We start from the raw sequence: 17986 nt of genomic DNA, 5'->3' as shown, positions 1-17986 counted from the left end.
GGTGTGCATTATCATGATGAAGAGTAACTTTCTTCCTTGCCAAACCTGGCCTTTTTTCATGTATCTTTTGCTGTAGTTGGTCCAGGAGGTTAGCGCAGTATTGTCCCATAACTGTTTACCAGTGGGAAGGTAATATATCAAATTCCTCTCGCATCACAGGAAACTAACACAATGTTCTTTCCTGCTGACTGTAATACAATTTCTTTCTTTGGTTGGATATGTTTTCACTGCTCTGACTGTTGATTTCTCTCTGTGATGTAGTAGTGAACCCAAATTTCATCTGTCATCACAAACCAGTGCAAAAAAATTTATTGGATGTGCTGAAAATAGATCAAACATTATTAACGAAATTTAAAACAGCTGGTGGGTCATAAAATATTGATCACTTGATGTTACTGGAACGTTTTTGTTTTTCAATTACAGATTTCGGGCACTGCCCATATTCAGACCTGTTAATAAATAGTTGCAGAGGTTTCTTTTTGTTATAAGTGCACAGATACACAGGCATATTAAATTATAAATGAGTGTATAAAAGAGTCAAAGTTACATTGGAGAAACTCCTTAAAGATAACATACCACTGAGAACAAAGTGAATACAAGGCTTTAAAACCATTGTCAATTGTAAACAGACATAAAATGATGACCAATGATTGTCTTTGAGAGACTTTTGTAATCTCACTTCTAAATTTCTAGACGAGTAAATGTACCAGCTACAGCTCTGCACAGGTAAGCTCGCTAATGTTGGATGGTGTAAACATATAGGTTCTATTATACGTAAATGTGGAGATGTGATCAACTGTATTATCATATACAATGTTTGTTTTCAAAACCAGAGAAGTGTATAAAATGTATCGTATGCCATAACTTTCATGCCAACAAATACGAGAATGCCCAATCTCCCCCCCTTTGGCTCAAAATGCAAAATGGGTTTTCAATATTTTTGAGGATCTGTTACAATAGAAAGATGAAAAAAATGTGTTCTTACTTTTGTCTGTGTACAACAATTCTATAATGTACAAATACTTTCATTTTATAAGAGAAAATAAAATCTTATGATACCTGCATTATTTGTGTTTTTAATAGTTTTAGCTGGTTTCTTAATAAATATTACTTTTAATTATTTGTACTAGACCTGTGTTTGCCTATTTGTTGGCATGAAAGGTATGACTTACTATACATTTTATACACTTATCTGGTTTTGAAAACAAACATTGAATAAGATAATACAATTGATCACACCTCTGCACTGATGTATGAAAGAACCTATACACTTACACCACCTAGCATAAGCATGCTTACATGTGTGGAGGTATGTGTTACATATAGTGATCTACAAGTAATGTACAGTGAGGTTAAGAGTTTCTGTACGACTATTGTGTCTTCATGTTATGTTTATTCATGATTTAAATGGCTTTAAAGCATTGTATTCACTTTGTTCTCTATGTATGTACTCTTTAACAAGTCTCTACAGTGTAGCTTTGGCTCGTTATAACGTCAAGTTTAACACATATATTTCAGAACGACACAACACATATAAGTCACTGAGCAAGTTGACAAAGCAAGACATGTGAACAAGGTAACATTCAAATAAGCACTGAGTCCCAGTCTAGCGGCCGCTGCTCGGCTGGCCGCTTAGGTGGCACAGCTGCTGCATGGCTGGCAGACAGCGCCGCACGTGGAGGACGCGCGTAATTGTGCGGTGGCGCTTTGAATGATCGGCGAGTCACAACACTTTTCCCCCCTTTGAAATTGTTGCACTGGTCTTGATGCAGGTGTCCTGGAGATGGCTAACGTCCATGGGCGTTGTTTGACTCGCCGTAAAGTCTCGAGGGGGAGGCTTCCCGTACGGACGGAAGTGTCCCTGATGATAACAGGTCGAGATGACAGGAGACGTAGGGGTCGAATCTGCTGGGGCCCCATGCACCAATCTGCCCATTGCGGCAAGTCCAGTTGATATGACAGGAGACATGGGCGATGTGTTGGTGTCCGTTGGAGGAGGAGGCAAGTAGATTTGCTCTGACAGAGAATGGTCATCCGGTTCCTGCATGGGCACGTCTCCTGGTGGCGTCCGTTCTTGTGCTGGCATCGCGATGACGGTGAGAAGGCTGCATTGTGAGTATTGAGAGATGCCAAGATCCCGAGTGTCAGGTAGAGCCAAAGGTGGTGTAGCGGCATTCGGAACAGGTGTTGCTGGCACACGAGGCCGAAGCTGGTCCGAATGATGCACTGCTACACCGTGTCCGTCTGGATTTCATACAGGCGTCTGCCACGGTGTCTTAAGATGCGGCCCGGGCTCCATTTTGGCCGCCTGCCATATCCCCGTACCCAGACGAGGTTGTCGGAGGTGAACCGGCCAAGTGAAGGCACCTGCGGCCGTGAGGTGGAAGGCCGCAGAAGATGAAGTAGCATGCGGGGCTGTCGGCCATGTAAGAGCTCAGCCGGGCTGTGGTCGCCCATGGGGGTGAAACAGTAAGACGCCAGAAACTGGAGAAGCGCGCCATCATCAGCAGCAGAAGAAGTCAGAAGTTTCCGCATCTGAGCCTTAAATGTGCGGACCAGTCGTTCAGCCTCACCGTTGGATTGTGGATGGAACGGCGGGGCCGTGACATGCAAACACCGTGACGAGCACAAAAATCCGCAAATTCGGAAGAGGCAAATTGTGGACCATTATCAGTAACACGAGTAGAGGGGAGGCCTTCCAAAGAAAAAATGCGGGCGAGAGCACTGGTGGTTTCCGCGGTGGTAGGCGACGTGCAACGGACAATGAAAGGAAAGTTAGAGTAGGCGTCCATTACGAGGAGCCAATAAGTACCTAAAAAGGGTTCCGCAAAGTCAGCATGGATGCGCTACCAGGGCTTCTCAGTCGAAGGCCACGGTGACAAAGGTGACTTCGGGGCAGCGGCCTGTGACGCACAAGGGCCGCAGGCAGCGACCATGTGTGCTATTTCAGAGTCGATGCCAGGCCAATACACATGACGGCGCGCCAGAGATTTTGTGCGACACACACCCCAGTGCCCTTGGTGAAGGAGGCGCAAGACCGAAGCACGCAAAGACGCAGGTACCACAACACACGGCGAAGCATTGTCAGTGGAGAGGAGGATAACACCATCCCTAGCCGTGAGGCGGTAGCGCAAAGTGTAGTAGTTCCGCAACGGATCAGAAGTCTTAGTGGACGGGCGATCTGGCCAACCCTTCTGAATACAGCGTAAGACCCGGGAGAGGGTAGGGTCAGAACCCGTAGCAGCCGCCAGCCTGTCCCCTGTGATGGGGAACCCGTCCACAACCCGCTGCTCGGCAACATCCAGGTGGAAACACAAAAGTTCATCCCTATCGAATGCCTGATCAGGACCCATGGGAAGGTGAGACAGAGCATCAGCATTTGCATGTTGAGCCGTTGGCCGGAAATGAATCTCATAATTGAAACGAGACAAGTAAAGAGCCCAACGCTGGAGGCAGTGTGCAGCCTTGTCGGGAAGTGACGGTGATGGATGAAACAAGGAAACAAGTGGTTTGTGATCCGCAACAAGATGAAATTTTGAGCCATAGAGAAAAACACCAAACTTATGAAGAGCGTAAATAATAGCCAAAGCTTCTTTCTCAATTTGAGAATACTTCTGTTGGGCATCTGTGAGCGTTTTGGAGGCATAAGCAATAAGTTGTTCCGAACTGTCAGAAAAACGGTGCACAAGGACTGCACCGACCCCGTATTGAGAGGCGTCTGTGGCAAGAACAAGATGTTGGCCAGGTCGATTGGTAGCCAGGCACGGGACCTGTTTCAGCAGTCTTCCATTTCTGGAAAGCCGCTTCGCATGACGCAGACCATAGAAAAGGTACGTTTTTATGCAACAGGCGATGCAACGGCTGAGCCACCGAAGCCGCAGACGGTAAGAACTTGTGATAGTATGCTATTTTCCCCAAGAAGGCCTGCAGTTCCTTAACAGATGTAGGGCGAGGAAGGGCATCAATCGCAGCGACAGTTTGCTGAAGCGTACGAATACCATCCCGAGAGAGTTGAAACCCCAAGTACGTGATAGATGCCTGAAAAAATTGTGATTTCTGAAGATTACACTTAAGACCGGCAATCTGTAAGACATGAAAAAGTGTGCGGAGATTTTGAAGATGTTCTTCAGTGGTGGAGCCAGTGACAACAATGTCATCCATGTAATTGATACACCCAGGGACAGGGAGCAATAATTGTTCCACGAATTGCTGAAAGAGAGCAGGGGCGCTAGCAACCCCGAATGGCAAGCGTTGGTATTGATAGAGGCCGAAAGGCGTGTTAAGGACCAGAAACTGCCAGGAAGCAGTGTCGAGAGGAAGTTGATGATAAGCTTCTGACAGGTCAATATTAGAAAAATACTGGCCTCCAGCAAGTTTAATGAACAGTTCTTCAGGACGGGGCATAGGGTAAGTGTCGATGAGGCATTGAGCATTTACAGTGGCTTTGAAATTGCCACAGAGACGAATATCACCATTTGGCTTAGCAACGACAACGACAGGAGAGGACCACTCACTGGAAGTGACAGGAAGCAAGGACCCTGAGGGACGAAAATGTCGTCGACAAGGAATCCAGTTGAGCTTAAGGAATAGCATCAGAGACAATATTGACAGAGTCATGTATGGAGAACCCAAAAACCCGAAAGGCATCGAAACCTAAAAGATTTCCTGCATTGCTCTGGTCGACCACAAATATGGGAACAGTGGGAACGATGGATTTGTAAGATACCTCAGCAGTAAACTGTCCCAAGAGAGAAATCTTCTGTTTATTGTACGTCCGTAATTGCCTAGTGACAGGTGACAGGAGTGGAGAACCCAACTGAAGATACGTCTGAGAATTAATTATAGAGGCAGCAGAACCGGTATCCACTTGCATCTCGACCAAGAATTTGGACAGTGAGGAATAACTTCCCTGAAAGGGACGAAGTACAATCGACAGACAACACAGAATCAGAATCAGCGTCATGTTCATGAACATCATGTATGCGGTCGGATTTGCAAACGGAAGACACATAACCTTTCTTTTTGAAATTGTGACACACAGCCCAATGTTGGGGACAATCCTCACATGAATGTTTCGTAAAACACCGCTGACATGAAGGAAGTTGCCGGGGGTTTTGCTGCAGTTTCTTAGCGGGTTGTTTGCGGCTAGGCTGAGGCTGCGCGTGGGAGCGCACTGCGGCCACGTCGGCCGGCGGGTACGCGCCGCACGCATCGTCAACAGCACACAGAGGTTGTATTTCCCCGACATCACCTCACGCCTCTATTTGCGCCCCAGCGGCACGAGAAATTTCGAAAGACTGCGCAATGGAGAGAACTTCATCTAGAGTCGGATTCGCCAACTTAAGGGCACGTTGCCGAACTTCTTTGTCGGGCGCCGACCGGATAATAGCATCCCGTACCATGGAATCGGCATAGGATTCTTTGTGAACGTCAGTAACAAATTGACACTTTCGACTGAGGCCGTGAAGTTCAACAGCCCAAGCACAATAGGATTGATTCGGTTGTTTTTGACAATGATAAAAGGCAACACGAGAGGCTACCACATGCGTTTGCTTTTGAAAATAGAGACAGACAGAAGTGAGCACATTTCAGCAAAGGACAAAGATGCAGGATCCTTCAAAGGAGCCAATTGCGACAACAACTGATACGTTTGAGGTGAAATCCAGGAAAGGAACAGAGACTTACATGGTTGTTCGTCCATGACATGAAATGCCAAGAAGTGCTGTCTAAGACGTTTTTCATAATCAGACCAGTCTTCCGCCGTCTCGTCGTAAGGAGGAAAAGGAGGTATAGCCAACGACGAGAAACGCCCCGCATTTGACACCGCGACGAAATCGCGAATCGCCGCTGTTAGAAGCGTTTGCTGTTCAAGGAGATATTGCAATAGTTGCTCGACAGTAGCCATGGAATCCTGTGGGTCAATGGTGGAAAGGAAAAATCCACTACCTCGTCGCCAATTGTTATAACGTCAAGTTTAACACATATATTTCAGAACGACACAACACATATAAGTCACTGAGCAAGTTGACAAAGCAAGACATGTGAACAAGGTAACATTCAAATGAGCACTGAGTCCCAGTCTAGCGGCCGCTGCTCGGCTGGCCGCTTAGGTGGCGCAGCTGCTGCATGGCTGGCAGACAGCGCTGCGCGTAGAGGACGCGCGTAATTGCGCGGCGGCGCTTTGAATGATCGGCGAGCCACAACAGCTCCTTTAAACACGTTTCTTATTTAATTTGCTTATGTATCGGTGTCAACTTGTAAATAAAATACATCTCTGTTACTACTTATCTGCAGATCATCTGAAGGTGGGCAGCACCTGAAACACATAATGCAAAAGTAAAAATGTTCCAGTAACATCAAATAACCTTTATTTTATGAGCTACCAGCTGTTTACAGATCTTTTAATAACTTTTTTTTTAATAGCCACATGCTCCTATAATGACTTTGTCACATTCAAAAGGTCAAAAATTGTTAGGACATTTCCATTCTGATGTATTTCTGATCCTGCAGCACCAATCTAGTAGCAGATAATTCTCTCATACTCAGTTCCAATGTTAAAATGTGATATGACTGTTCAGATGACATCAGTATAGAATCAGAATTTCTTACACTTTCAGCAGGAAATCCCCCACAACCATTTTATACACTTTTGCAACAATTTTTGGGCAGTGGCACATCTTGTCTGCCGCTATGCGGATCGGATCATCATCTAAGTGGACCTGATCAAGTTTAAAGTTTTTTGTCCACTTGGCAAAAGTTAAATATAAAGGGGCTGAATCCCCCAGCGTGTTCTGAAAATTATGACAAACTTTCTTTGCTTTGATACCTTTCTTTATGAAGTACTTAATCACTGTTCGATTCTTTATTTTTTCCATCTTCACAAATCACTTCACGGGCCCAACAACACATACACACATTCATACCACAGATCTCTACCCAGAGCACTGATGCATCATATGTTCACTCATGAAGGATGACCTGTTATTACTTCTGAGTCTCGCTGTGGTACTGCTGACAGCTGGTGGCAATTCTGCGAACTTTTCAAACTACACTCTTATGACCCCATAAAAAAATATCAGACTTAATTTTTTTTAGTTCCATACTACTGAGCAAGCAGCTCCTGTCATTAATGCGAATGTGGATCCTCAGCCAATACTTACTCTGCATGGTGTACAAGGCTCACCACATTGGTTTGCACATTTTGAATGCCTGCATCTGTGTGAACATTTTTTTGTGCATGGTGGGCAACTCTGAGAGCACGGGACAGGGCACCTAAAAGATTGAAAATATATTTTTAATACAAAATAATTCTTTTTCAGAGGGGGAGAGGGAGATGAAAGAAAACTCATTGGTAAAATATTACAAAAAGTCACATCATCAATTACTACTTAATGTACATTAAGAAATTTATTGTGAACAGACAAAGAAATTTATTGTGAACAGACAAAAGCTCATGTGCAACACCTCACAGCACAATTACAACGTTTAAACCATCTAGTTCTAGTTGTGAGTGAGCCTGTCAATGCAGCATCACAATATAAATGACAAGTGATCTACCTGATAGTGTGCTATTTTTCCATCTGCAGAGAGAGAGCGGTGGCCAGGTGTGTGTGCGCGTGTTAAAAGTGGGAGGGGGGGGGCCTTTTTTGATGAAGGACTTTCTCCAATAGCTTATCCAACAGTCTGATTTTAAATGTGCCTTTCACTGTTCAATGCCTCCTCTATGTGGTGAGTAGTAATCTATCCTAATTCATATTGTTTCCAACTCGGATTTTACACAGTTAAATTACAATTTTGATATTTTACGGATTGGCAATTTTGGTGTCACCACAGTTGTTAGCCACTAACACAATACTCTATGGTATCCACATTACTAGAAGTTTATTTCCAGAGAAAATGTTAGTTTTGTGAGAGATTTGTGTGTAAAGTATTAAACTATACAGAAGAAGAAAGCACTGAAATCCTAGCTTAACAGGCAGTCAACAGTGTACTTTTAGGTGTGGTTTTGCTTCTTAAGTCTGGGGAGTTTGTTACCTAAGTATGGATTTTATTTTAACTATTGCCACGAACTGTGGTGTATACATTGTGGTACAGAGGTTAGCAACACAGGCTGGTGTAATGCACATTGCTGGTTCAGACTACGTCCAGCAATTATTTGTTGTTCAGTGCTCATCATTTCCGAAAGGTTCTTAAAATACCTCATGCTGTAATGTTTGTATCTTTGGAATATTATATGGTTGTAAAAATACTAGCATTCTGGAATATTCTATGTTTGCATAAATACACTGATAAGCCAAAACATTATGACCACTGCCCACCATGACACTGGATGTCTCCTGGTGGCATTGCAGGCATGTGACTCGGTAACAAAAGACAAAAGTATGTAAGCGGAGCAGACAGAGACGGAGGATCACCCAAGCGAAGATGTGGGCTGCAAATGGGGAAATCCATTGAGATAAACGACTTCTGACAAAGAGCAGATTATTATTACGCAGACCCTATGAACGTGTATCTCGCAAACGGCAAAGCCGATTGAATGATCATGTGCTACTGATATGCACATCTACGGAAAGGGGTACAAGGACAATGAAACTACCACAGGGCACTAAATGGTTGGACAGCCATGACTCTTCATAAAACGTGGGTTTCAGAGGCTTTTCTGCTGTGTAAAGTAGGATAAATGGTGATCTGTGGGACCTCTATTGAAAGAGCACACTACTGGTGCACGCACAAGTGTTTCGGAGCACACAGTTCGTCGTATACTGTTGAATAAGGAGCAAAGCAGCAGACCACCCCTATGTGTTCACATGTTGACCCATGACATGGTGAATTATGATTGCAGTGGGCATGGGACCATTGGGATTTGACAGTTTATCAATGGAAACATGTTGGCTGTTCAGGTGAATCACATTTTTGCTATTAGGTCTATGGTCGTCCCCACAAATGCCATCATCGAGATGAATGCCAGCTTGAAATGTGCAATGCACCATGGACACAGGCTGCTGGGAGCAATATTATGCTATGAGAGACATTCTCCTACTTCGTTTACACGGGACCTGTGGTAGTAATCACTGACGGCTGCAAACCATCTGCATCCCTTCACACTTTATGTCTTCCCCAACGGCAATGTCATTTCTCATCAGTATAATTGTCCATGTTGGAGCCAGAACCATGCAACAATGGTTTCATGACCATTCTAGTGGAGTCACATTCATGTCTCAGTGACCAAATTCACCTATGAAATCCATCTGGGTCGCTATCGGGCGCCATTACCGTGTACGAAAACAGTGGCCTGTTGTTTACACAAATTACACGACCTGTTCATACACATCTAATTAATGCCACATACCTCCATAAACCTACCAAAAAAACTGTTGGGTCCCTAATATGCAGAATTAGTGATGCATTTTAATCCAAATACAGACAAACTATTAAGCACACGGTCATAATGTTTTGTCTCAGTGTTAACAGTACTCTCCTTCTTGGTCAGTTGTGTGTGACTGGTCTGAAGAGTTTCTAGTAAATAGAAAGCAGCACATCATGCTGAATGGAGAGAAGTCTTCAAGATGTAAAAATAACTTTGAGCATGCCCCAAGGGAGTGTTATAGAACAATCACTTTTCTCAACATATATAAATGACCTACTAGATAGCGTTGGAAGTTCCTTGGGGCTTTTTGCGGATGATAAAATAGTATACAGAGAAATCACGACACTAGAAAACTGTAGCAAAATATGGGAACACTTGCAGGGGATCAATACTTGGTGCAGGGATTGACAACTGACCTTCAACATAAACAATTGTAATGTCTTCTGAATACATAGACAGAAAGGCACTTTATTGTATGATTACAAAATTGCAGTACAATCACTGCAAGCAGTTACTTCCATAAAATATCCAGGAGTACACATATAGAGCAATCTGAAGTGGAACAACCACATAAAATTATTCGCGAATAAGTCAGATGCCAGACTGAGATTCACTGGAATAATCATAAGGAAATGTAGTCCATCAACAAAGGAAGTAGCTTAGAAAACATTTGTTTGACCAATACTTGAATATTGCTCATCAGTATGGGTTTTGTACCAGATAGGATTGGTAGAGGAAATAAGAGTAGATAAAAAACTTTTCATTACAGGTTCATTTAGTAGATGTGAAATTGAGGCATTTTGCATCATGGTACAGTGTATAGTTAAAGTTCCAATAGCGATATTTCTAGAAGAGTCAACTGCTACATAATTTCCTTCTATGCCTTATCTCAAGAAAAGACCACGGAGATAAAATCATAGGGATTTGAACCTACACGGAGGTCAACCTGCAGTCATTCTTTCCATGAAGCATGTGTGTCTGGAACAGGAAAAGGGGACACAGATACACGAAGTACCCTCCACCGCAAATTGTATGGGTATTCTTTAAATATCTTATGTATGTAATGTTTGTATGCCTGGAATATTCAATGGTTGTCTAAATACTGGCATTCAGGAATATTCTATGCTGGTATACATAATTGCACTCTCTTTCCATGAGGTCAGTTCCATTCTTGCTGTACTTTGGAGTCTAATAAGCATGCTTTCAGTTCCAAGTATTGTATTTCATAGCTGACATGCTTTTCAGATTTGGGCCTGATTCTGGTTATGACGATCTATTTACTGGAGATTATCAAATAAAGAGCAGTACGATGTTACAGATAAAGAAGGCCATAGGCATCAACATTTACACCGGCAGAAGATATATTGTACCAATTCTTTTATTGTTAGAACCAATGAAATTTAACAACAATCTTACGAGTTTGTATGTCATGAGTTGTAAGTTTAAGTGGGTAATGTCATCTCTGTAAAACATGGAGCCATTTAGGTAGCCTACTCTCTCTGGAAACATGCAAGGTATTTGCTAAAATTAATGACGACCTTGTCTGCCTTGTCTCATGGATAGATCACGGTCGACAGTGTAAAGACTGGCTTCACAAAATGTGACACTACGTGTAAGTTCGAATTAAGCTAATGACAATGACTTCGTGTCGTCACTGAAAAAAATTTTCACCAACGAGATTCAAACTTAGTGTTTCTGCATCAAGAACAACTGCTGCATTTGAAAGCTCAGCTGAAGCGTTAAGTAGTTTGCTCAGTAATTAATTTATACTCATAGATGATATTCAAATTACACAAAAAATTGTTCCAAATATCATAATCAACAAAAATGATCTAGCAAAGCACTTAAACATGATAATGTTCATAGATTCAAATCACATATTAGCCTGCTTCCTTCCTATCACAACTGTGAGCAAGACGGACATCCTTTCTAAATTAAGCAAACACTTCTTGCAATTTGCATAGTATATTATTCTCATCAGATGATTAGAAGCACAATAACTTATCTGGAATTATATACAGTGGAAGCAACTGACATCAAGAATAATTACACATTTCACAACTTCAAATGCTTGGTGTTCTGCAGTTTATACAGACTAAGAAAATATAATTAGTTGATAGGAAGAATTAATATGCATCAGATTAGAATTAAGTGATCTTCAATTTCATTAGAACACATTGACTTTAAGATCTCCAGCCTTATTTTTAGATGCATGTGTTCACATTAAAGAACAACAACAAACCACTGCATACACAATAATATGGCATTAGTTACAAATTATGTGTTAACTTCCTCGACCTCTTCCAGAAAATGTGCATAAATTACAATTTCATATATTCACAGGCAAGAAACATTCATACAACAATATTGTTGAATCTATGTATTCTGAGTACCTTCTGATGGTGTTGGGAAGCGGTTTATATACTAGATTAACAAAAATTTTTATAACTGTGTGTGTGACACATTTCAGTGTCCTTATATGCTGCCGAGCCAGAAACAAAGTTAAAACCTAGTGATTAAATGGGGTAACTTCATAAAACAACACAGAAATGTAAGTCATACCAGTTTAATTGATAGTGGGGTCTCACTATAAAAGCACTGTAGAAATTCATTTAACAGCCCCACATTACATGCAGAGTAGCCAATTAACAACATGGTATCATTTCACATAAGGGCAACGCATCTATGAGACATTCCATCCGTGAAAGTTAAACAGACATTATTTCCTGTACACCACATGAATTTTGTGATAATGGGCTAAAATTAGGTGTGTTGCTTAACTGTTTGCCTATGACTACACAAGTCACTAAAACCAACCAGAAACCATGATGATTCACACACAATAACATCATCTGCTCTTGATATGCGTCTACACCCGTTTTGAAAAGTGCAACATTCAGACGAAACACAAACACAAATAAAAATGGTGTTATCATGTAAAATGGTGAAGTACTATCGAAGAAGTACTACAGTTTGATCAAGCTGCAACGTGCTGGCAACAACAGTGTTATCACACTCTGAAACCACTGTAGATCAGTGCATTCCATATTTTACACATCATCTTCCATATAAAAGCCAACTGCACAAAATCCAGAGACAAATACACCAAACGATACAATAATAAAATAATGTCAGAAATTATGTTGGGCACTGGTGTTTTAAGATCCACTCTCCTTTAGTCATTCAGCTGAGAGAAGTTGCAGATACACTGTGGAGAGAGGACTACAAAGTAATTCCACATTGAATAGCATGAAACAGGTATATATTTGGTATCCTAATTATAAACTACACAGAAGAGCCAAAGAAACTGGTACAACAGACTAGTGTCATGCAGGGGCCTGCGAGCACACAGAAATGCCGCAACATGATGTGGCATGGACTAGACTGATATCTGAAGTAGTGCTGTAGGGAACTGACACCACGAATCCTGCTAGGCTGTCATAAATACGTAAGAGTATGAGGGGGTGCAGATCAGAGGCTTCCTTTACCAGGATACAGATTAGCTGGCTGTTTTTCAAGGAGTTCCCTGCAGGGAGGAGATGGGGGAGTGGCTATGTACATAAAAAACAGTATTCCATTTTAGTCAATAGACATATCATGGTACTGCACTGAACAGATATTAGAATGTAGTGCAGGGGCAGTTGAATTTAGTAAAACTAAACTTCTAATTGTTATTGTTTGTAAGTCCCCTAACTCTGACTTCAGAGTATTTCTGCTCAAGCTAGAGAGGGTTTTTGATTCACTTTGTAGGAAGTACCAGAAATTAGTTATATGTGGTGACTTCAATATAAATTTTGCATATGATGGTGCAAGAAAAAGGATGTTGCTAGATCTCATAAATTCATATGATCTGAATCAGACTGTGTTGTTTCCAACTAGGGTGCAGAGGAACAGTAGCACAGCCATAGACAATATTTTTATTCATTCATTACTGGAAGGGCATTCTGTTAGTGAAAATGTGAATGGCCTTTCAGACCATGATGCACACATTTCAACACTTAAAGGCTTTAGTACTCAAACAAATGCCACATTTAATTACAAACTATGTAGGAAAGTTAATCCAACAGCATTTGAGAGTTTTCTAAACCTTGTCAAGGAACAAGAGTAGCAGGATGTTTATAGGGGTTGGTAACATAGATGACAAATATAATGCTTTCCTTATAACATTTCTCATCATCTTTGAGAGTTGTTATCCACTAGAACAATCTAAACGGGGTATTAACAGCAATAGGGCAGCCCGGGTGGCTGACTAGTGGAATAAGGATATCTTGTAGAAAAAAGTGGCAATTATATCAAAATGGTAGAAATAGTCACAATCAAGCTACAGTAGCCCATTACAAACAGTATTTTAAGGTGCTTAAAAACGTTATTAGGAAAGCAAAGGGTATATGGTATGCAAATAGAATAGCTAATTCACAGGATAAAATTAAAACCATATGGTCAGTTGTGAAGGAAGTGTCCGGTCAGCAGTACAAGACTGATGATATAGTGAGTTCGCAGTAAAAATATTTCTGTTACTGATAAATCAGATATACTTAAATTATTTAACAATGATTTTCTGAGCATTGCTGGTGAATTAAATAAAAATTTAGTTTCTACAGGGAATCATACGACTTTCTTGGCAAATGCCTTTCAGAGATTGATGTCTGAAATACTCCTCAGTGATACAGACAAGAGGGAGGTAGAGTCAATAATTTAATCACTGAAGATTAAGGACTCTCCTGGTTATGATGGAGTGCCTAGCAGAATAAGAAAGTACTGTGTTGAACATGTTAGTTCTGTATTTAGCCATATTTGAAATTTTTCCTTTAGGAATGGTCAGTTTCCTGTACAATTAAGTACTCAGTAGTAAAGCCGCTCTATTAAATGGAGGAAAGGGACGATGCAGATAATTTTAGACCTGTTTCTACACCATCAGTGTTTGCAGAAGTTATTGAAAAGGCTATGTATGTATGGATAATTGATCATTTTATGTCACATCATTTGCTATCAAATGTACAGTTCAGCTTTAGAAGTTGTTTAACAACTGAAAATGCTATATTCTCTCTTCTCTGTGAGCTACTAGACGAGTTAAACAAAAGGTTTCAAACACTTGGCATATTTTTTTATTCACCTGAGGTATCTGATTGTGTCGATCACAAAATATTGCTCCAGAAGTTGTACCATTACGAAATACGGGGAGTAGCTCACAATTGGTTCACTTCTTACTTTAGCAACAGAGAGCAAAAGGTCATTATTCACAGTGTTGAGAATGGCTGTGATGTAGGGTTTGAGTGGGGTAGGGTCAAGTGGAGGATGCCCCCAGGGATCAGCGTTGGGGCCACTCCTGTTTCTTATTTATATAAATGATATGCCCTCTAGTATTACAAGTAACTAAAATGTTTCTGTTTGCTAATGACACTAGCTTGGTAGTAAAGGATGTTGTGTGCAACACTGGCTCGGTTCCAAATAGTGCAGTTCATGACCTAAGTTCATGGCTTGTAGAAAATAAACTAAAGCTGAATCACAGTATGAGTCAGTTTTTACACTTCCTAACACACAATTCAACAAAACGTGGCATTTTAATTTCACACAATGGGCATATGATCTGTGAAACCGAACAGTTCAAATTACCAAGTGTTCAGATAGATAGTAAGCTGTCATGGAAAGCCCATGTTCAGGATCTTCTCCAAAGACTTGATGCTGCTATTTTTACTATTCAAATGGTATCTGAAGTGAGTGATCATTTGACACAAAAATTAGTCTACTTTGCTTATTTTCATTCACTTATGTCATATGGTATTATATTTTGGGGTAACTCATACCATCCTAAAAGGATATTTTTGACTCGGAAACGAGCTGTTCAGGCAATAAGTGGTGTAAGTTCACAAACCACTTGATGACCCCTGTTCACGTGCCTGGATATTTTGACGCTGGCCTCCCTGTGATGTGACTTACCAAAAGAAAGTGCTGGCAGGTCGATAGACACACAAACAAACACAAACATACACACAAAATTCTAGCTTTCGTAACCAACGGCTGCTTTGTCAGGAAAGAGGGAAGGAGAGGGAAAGGCGAAAGGATGTGGGTTTTAAGGGAGAGGGTAAGGAGTCATTCCAATCCCGGGAGCGGAAAGACTTACCTTAGGGGGAAAAAGGGACGGGTATACACTCGTGCGCACACGCACACACACATATCCATCCACACATATACAGACACAAGCAGACGTATTCAAAGGCAAAGAGTTTGGGCAGAGATGTCAGTCGAGGCAGAAGTGCAGAGGCAAAGATGTTGTTGAATGACAGGTGAGGTATGAGTGGCGGCAACTTGAAATTAGTGGAGATTGAGGCCTGGTGGGTAACGAGAAGAGAGGATATACTGAAGGGCAAGTTCCCATCTCCGGAGTTCTGACAGGTTGGTGTTAGTGGGAAGTATCCAGATAACCCGGATGGTGTAACACTGTGCCAAGATGTGCTGGCCGTGCACCAAGGCATGTTTAGCCACAGGGTGATCCTCATTACCAACAAACACTGTCTGTCTGTGTCCATTCCTGCGAATGGACAGTTTGTTGCTGGTCATTCCCACATAGAATGCGTCACAGTGTAGGCAGGTCAGTTGGTAAATCACGTGGGTGCTTTCACACGTGGTTCTGCCTTTGATCGTGTACACCTTCCGGGTTACAGGACTGGAGTAGGTGGTGGTGGGACGGTGCATGGGACAGGTTTTACACCGGGGGCGGTTACAAGGGTAGGAGCCAGAGGGTAGGGAAGGTGGTTTGGGGATTTCATAGGAATGAACTAAGAGATTACGAAGGTTAGGTGGACGGCGGAAAGACGCTCTTGGTGGAGTGGGGAGGATTTCATGAAGGATGGATCTCACTTCAGGGCAGGATTTGAGGAAGTCGTATCCCTGCTGGAGAGCCACATTCAGAGTCTGATCCAGTCCCGGAAAGTATCCTGTCACACGTGGGGCACTTTTGGGGTTCTTCTGTGGGAGGTTCTGGGTTTGAGGGGGTGAGGAAGTGGCTCGGGATATTTGCTTCTGTACCACGTCGGGAGGATAGTTGCTGGATGCGAAAGCTGTTTTCAGGTTGTTGGTGTAATGGTTCAGGGATTCCGGACTGGAGCAGATTCGTTTGCCACGAAGACCTAGGCTGTAGGGAAGGGACCGTTTGATGTGGAATGGGTGGCAGCTGTCATAATGGAGGTACTGTTGCTTGTTGGTGGGTTTGATGTGGACGGACGTGTGAAGCTGGCCATTGGACAGATGGAGGTCAACATCAAGGAAAGTGGCATGGGATTTGGAGTAGGACCAGGTGAATCTGATGGAACCAAAGGAGTTGAGGTTGGAGAGGAAATTCTGGAGTTCTTCTTCACTGTGAGTCCAGATCACGAAAATGTCATCAATAAATCTGTACCAAACTTTGGGTTGGCAGGCCTGGGTAACCAAGAAAGCTTCCTCTAAGCGACCCACGAATAGGTTGGTGTACGAGGGGGCCATCCTGGTACCCATGGCTGTTCCTGTCCCATGCACCCTCCCACCACCACCACCTACTCCAATCCTGTAACCGGGAAGGTGTACACGATCAAAGGCAGAGCCACGGGTGAAAGCAGCCACGTGATTTACCAACTGACCTGCCTACACTGTGAAGCTTTCTATGTGGGAATGACCAGCAACAAACTGTCAATTCGCATGAATGGACACAGGCAGACAGTGTTAGTTGGTAATGAGGATCACCCTGTGGCTGAACATGCCTTGGTGCACGGCCAGCACATCTTGGCACAGTGTTACACCGTCCGGGTTTTCTGGATACTTCCCACTAACACCAACCTGTCAGAACTCCGGGGATGGGAACTTCCCCTTCAGTATATCCTCTCTTCTCATTATCCACCAGGCCTCAACCTCTGCTAATTTCAAATTGCTAATTTCAAGTTGCCGCCGCTCATATCTCACCTCTCTTTCAACAACATCTTTGACTCTGTACTTATGCCTCGACTGACATCTCTGCCCAAACTCTTTGCCTTTACAAATGTCTGCTCGTGTCTGTGTATGTGCGGATGGATATGTGTGTGTGTGTGTGTGTGTGTGTGTGTGTGTGTGTGTGTGTGTGTGTGTGTGTGTGTGTGTGTGCGTGTGTATACCTGTCCATTTTTCCCTCTAAGGTAAGTCTTTCCGCTCCCGGGATTGGAATGACTCCTTACCCTCTCCCTTAAAACCCACATCCTTCCCTCTTTCCTGATGAAGCAACCGTTGGTTGCGAAAGCTTGAATTTTGTGTGTATGTCTGTGTGTCTATCAACCTGCCAGTGCTTTCGTTTGGTAAGTCACATCACCTTTGTTTTTAGATATATTTTTCCCATGTGGAATGTTTCCCTCTATTATATATCTTATTAACAATGTTAGCTTATTCCCAAGAATAAGCAGCTTTCACTCAGTTAATATTCGACAGAAATCAAACTTACATTTGGAGTGGACTACCGTAACTCTTGTGCAGAAAGGTGTGCATTATACCGCTGCATTCATTTTCAATTGGCTACCACTCGAATTCAAAAATCTTAGCAGTAATCCACATGCTTTCAAATCGAAACTGAATAGTTTCCTCACGGGTCACTCCTTCTATTATGTCAAGGAGTTCCTTCAA

General features: G+C 42.4%; 1 protein-coding gene across 1 annotated transcript in view; it reads right to left on the bottom strand.

Moving 5' to 3' along the window:
- Positions 1 to 17986, bottom strand: part of LOC124799304 (NFX1-type zinc finger-containing protein 1-like) — a 110861-nt gene that overhangs the window by 66033 nt on the left and 26842 nt on the right. The window contains exon 2 of the mRNA XM_047262891.1: positions 7161 to 7272. The gene's annotated coding sequence lies outside the window, so the exon portion shown is untranslated. The remainder of the gene's footprint in view (positions 1 to 7160; positions 7273 to 17986) is intronic.

The sequence above is a fragment of the Schistocerca piceifrons genome, chromosome 5 (genome assembly GCF_021461385.2).
Source record: "Schistocerca piceifrons isolate TAMUIC-IGC-003096 chromosome 5, iqSchPice1.1, whole genome shotgun sequence".
Classification (NCBI taxonomy): domain Eukaryota; kingdom Metazoa; phylum Arthropoda; class Insecta; order Orthoptera; family Acrididae; genus Schistocerca; species Schistocerca piceifrons.
The sequence above is the reverse complement of the archived record's forward strand: the minus strand, read 5'-3'. Positions and strand labels throughout refer to the sequence as shown.